Source organism: Microtus ochrogaster, chromosome 2 (assembly GCF_000317375.1).
Source record: "Microtus ochrogaster isolate Prairie Vole_2 chromosome 2, MicOch1.0, whole genome shotgun sequence".
NCBI classification, from domain to species: domain Eukaryota; kingdom Metazoa; phylum Chordata; class Mammalia; order Rodentia; family Cricetidae; genus Microtus; species Microtus ochrogaster.
The window spans coordinates 48,604,800-48,609,586 of record NC_022010.1 but is presented as its reverse complement, the minus strand read 5'-3'; positions in this window follow the sequence as shown (position 1 = coordinate 48,609,586).

The following is a 4,787-nucleotide window of genomic DNA, read 5'->3' as shown; positions in this document are numbered from 1 at the left end:
CAGCTGGGGTTCTGGCCACCACTCTTCTCTCTTGCCCCTCAGGTCTAGTGGTTCCCACTAGGGAGCCTCGGACCACTTTCCTGTCTCGTGTCCTGTATCCAGGTAACATCTTTAAGCTCTTCTTGGTGACCCCATGTCCATGTACTTGCTCGGTTCCTAGAGGACACATCTGTCCTTATTATGTTATGATTTGGATCTAATGTCTGCATCTCACCCATCAAAGTGCTGGAATCCTCACTGTTTTCTTCTGAAAGCCAAGCCTCTGGTTAATTAAACTGGGTGAAGAAAACATTTTTAAAATGTGACTGTAAGAGAAATTTGTACTTGAGGTTTTAACATTTGGTTTTTAAACAGTTCGAACAAATTCCTTTCCAGTCCCAGACATGTATCAGGAAAACCTCCAAAAAAGCCTGAGATGGAAGGCCATTTCAGACCAAGGGCGACAAGAGCATAGATATTTAGAGGGTGCTGGCTAGTTCTGAGGCAAATCACAGATGTTGAGGAAGATAGATTCACAGACGCAACAGAAAATGGTAGCTATTTATCCTGTCTGTCCATATAAATGAATAGACATATTGCCTCCATTTGGCACAGAGTGCCAACATTAGTGCTTTGTGTGTGTGTGTGTGTTGTGTGTGTTGTGTGTGTGTGCGTGTGTGCATGTGTGTGTATGTGTGTGTGTGTGTTTCAATGCAGAGGAAAATGGTATGTGCCTGAATCTTCATAAAACTCTGACTTCTTGCTTAATAGCTGCTTCCTCTGGTTCTGTTGATTGATGGATAATTTCTCCTTACATTCTAGCAGACATCTTAACCATCCTGCCCATGTAACATAAAATGCTCCACCCGTGAAACTCTTACTAAGATGACCCAGCAATGAATCAACAGAAACTTCTGTTGCCTTCTGATCTCCACACCAAGCCCTGCCCAGCCTCAAAAATTCATAAAGTAATAGTAAATGAAATCGGCTGACATTAGGGGTTCAGCGCACCCGTCCTTGTCTTCCTGGCATTGAAGTTGAGTAATCAAATCACTAAGCTTTACAATGATGAGCATAGGAAGGCATTATTTTCAGTCTTAAAATCACTTTTTCTAAAGGACTTTTTTGGGGGCCAGGGTTTCTCTGTGTAACTTTGCCTGTCCTGGAACTCACTTTGTAGACCAGGCTGGTCTCAAAAAAAAAAAAAAAAGTGTGTCTGTCTCTGCCTCTCAAATGCTGGGATTAAAGACGTGCGGCAGCTGGGTTGTACATCTCCACATTCTCCTGGCAGAGCTCCACCTCTTCCATCTAGGCCCCACCTCCTAAGAGTCTATAACTTAGAATCGCCCAATAGAACCACAACAAGGGGATTCATAAGCCTATGAGGGCACTTGACATTTAAACCACAACACCATATTGTGAGGTTTGACTTTTCCATCAGCAGCAGTCAGAACGGACAATACGGTCTCCTGATGCCAGATGAGCTTCAGCTCCCAGTCAGCCAGCAATCAGGAAGACAGGCAGGCCACACACAACACAGTGCACTATGTTGCTAACCACAATGTGTATCTAGCTATGCTAAATGCATTTGTGACATGACATGGTGAAGAACTTACAACAGGTTCCTAAGGATGTGGTTCCAGTGCAATTAAAGAACCTGTAATTGATTTGACTTTCTGTCAACGAAAGAAAAGTTGTTTTTTTTTTTTAATCTTTATTACTAACACAGTGTTGTAATAAAAAACTCTGTTCATGAATCTTTGGATACATGAGAGGCATTTCTCTAGCCTAGATCTCTAGAAATGGAATGACCATTCTATTAATGAAACTGTCTTCCAAAAGGCCATAGTAGTGTGAACGAAGTCAGCATTTCCCCATACTCTCAAGAATATTGATTAGTCCTGGTAGCAATTTCTACTAATTTGAATTACTGAGTTTCTAATGAAGCTGAGCCTCATATATTTCCTAATCAATGAGAACAGCTCATTCTTTTGGTTATATCATCGCCACTCTACTCTTTTTAAATGAGCATCTGTGTGTGCCTGGGGATATAAATGCGTGTAACCCACATGGGTGACAAAACCTTTCACAGTCAGAAGACACATCCGGTGCCCTGTAACTGGAGCTACAGATTTGTGAGCCATCGTGTGGGTGCTGGGGATGCAGCCTGGGTTGCCCGGAAGGCAGCAAGCACCCTGACACTCTGAGTTGGTTTTCCAGCCCTCCTACTGTACTTTTTATAGTCCTCCACATTTACTTCTAGAAAGGTCTTGAAGAAGACAGGAATATGTCCAGAGCTGTCACCAGCCTTGGGGACATTGTTCCATGACAGACATGGATCTACTATCAAAGGGTTGAATAAAGTTGTTTCCAGCAGCAGCGGTCCCTAACTGGTTAGCAAATGGAGCAACGTCTCTCTGTCTTGTTCGAATGAACATCACAAGCATGTCTGTAAAACACTGAGCTGATAAAGATAAAAGATTTGCTGCCTCCAGTTTCCACATTCCATCTATGTACTGGCTTTACTTGAATGTGAAGTGTGGGTAGTGTCACTTGGTGGTCAGCTTCCAAACGTGTGCACAAAATGCCTTCCAGGACATTGCAGAAAGCGACGCTGCGTTCATGCTGCTGTAGATTCCAAAACCATTTTCTTAAAATAAAAAAAAAGTAATCTGTGCCTGGCTCAGATTCCTGGAACCCACCCAGGTTTCAATTTCTCTGAGATGAGAGAGAGGCAGTGGCTCTGAGGCCTGTAATCTTTCATCCTGTCTGCAGGGCCTGTGCACAGACTTTGCCCAGTGCTGTCTGGGTTACTCTGCTCAGTCTGGGGATCGTGTTCCTTGCTGGAGAAGAAAGAGGCGATTGAATGGCTCAGCTGCGTTTGCTGTTACCGTTTAACAGGATCTTCTCCAAGCCATGGTTTAGCCTTCCCTTCAGCTCTTGCCTCAAGCTGTGTGTGTGCTTTGAGAGCTCTTTCCTCTTTCAGCTCGTGGTTTGGTTTCTGCATTCTGACACTTTCTTAGAGGGTTTGCCCCACCGGCCTCTTCACCCGGGGCTGTGTCCTCTCTCTCATTGTTATGCGTGTGTCATTGTATCAGAAAACATCACCACAGAGCAACAGTTTGGCTTCTACACGGACAGTTATGTACCATGCTTAAATTTGCAGTTTCACAATTAAAAATGAATTTATTTTTATTGTCTCTGGCCTTTGGGTCACATTTGTATTTCAGTGAATTTGTTCCCCGAGGGCCTCATGTAGATGCCTTATTATGTTTAAAATCTCTCTTTTCCTGTTACAGGAACTGGTATGGCCCTTCAGGAAGGCGAGGACTACATTAGATTCCACGTGGTTGAGGAAGCAAAAATTCCTATTGTATAAACATGGCCAACAAGTCCTGCTGACTAAACCTGGGTGTAGAGTAAAGTTTTCTATAATTCTTTTTTTTTAATTAAAAAATTGTGTGTGTGTGTGCATGTGTGTGCATGCGTGTGCACATGTGAAGGCAGAGAACAATTTGTGGGCTCCATGCTCTCCATCTGCTGCTCTTGGGGGGGCTGTACTCACTCAGGCTGCAGCTGCTTCTCCCCTCCGAGAAGACCTTGATGGCTCTCATTATTTTCCCTTGGACCTCTGGAGATCCTGACTCATCAAGAAGGCAAGTCCAGAATATATTAAATTCTAAGACTGTTGTAGAGATTTAGAGCAGACACCTAAAGAGTTGAAGTAACCCATCAATAGCACACATTTCCTCTGTGACGTTTTTCTCCTGAGCTTTTACAAAGGCGTCTTCCGGCGCCTCTATTTAGCCTGGCATTCTTAGCATACTCCTGCAAACACTGGCACTTCCTTGCTCTTGCTCTAAGTCTCCCCACAAGCTGAGTACCTGGATCCCATAGTTTAGTTTTGACACATGGTGGTACTCTATGCCTATGTTTCATCAGATCTGTCTAATGTAGAAAGACACACACCACTGAATTGATGAAACAAATCCCCTTTTTCTAGTTCCCTAAAAGATCATATTTCTCTGTACGGCCAACACTACAGTGAATAACCTATTCATATTTAGGCACTTTTAAAAATTGTTCCTCCAGCAACCTTGGGCGCCACTGAGGCTGGCTCCTAGCTGCCAGTCCCTGTGGAGATGGTCACAGATGAAGAGACTGCCCTCAGCTCCCAAAGCTAAGATCCTGCAGGGTAGTTCTAGTTCATTAGTTGCCTGGTGGACAGGAGAGTTTAGGCTAGGTGATCTCTTGGCCCAATTCAGGAGAGTTCAGCGGAGTGAACGCCTCGGCTGTCTGCAAGCACTTTCAGTCTCTGCTCAATCCTGCCTCTTCCCTTCCCCTCCGTGGATCTCCATCCCAAGGCTACTATGGCCTAACGGATTTACTGCATGCAAATCTCTGTCTTGGGCCCTGTTTCCTAGAAGACCCAACCTGGAATAATCTACTTGTTTTTGGTTTTTTTTTGTTTTTTGTTTTTTTTTTTAAAACACCTCAGCTATGCTGTGTTGTATATTGTTCACTGAAGTATGAACAGGAGAGACTTTCAAATTACTGCCAACCCAGCTCTCTGTCATTTTCTCAGAAGAACTGGACTTCTCTTTTTTTGCTATGTGAATCATCCTTCTATGCCTCTTAGGTTAACTTCCATCTGTGGATTTAGAAGTCTCCCTGACTCCTTCTATCCCCCCTCCAGACTTCATGTGAAACCCCTTGTCTCCTCCAAAGCATCCCATCTCTGATTTTCCAGACTTCCTATGAAACCCCATTGTCTCTTCCAAAGCATCCCATCTCTGATTTTCCAGACT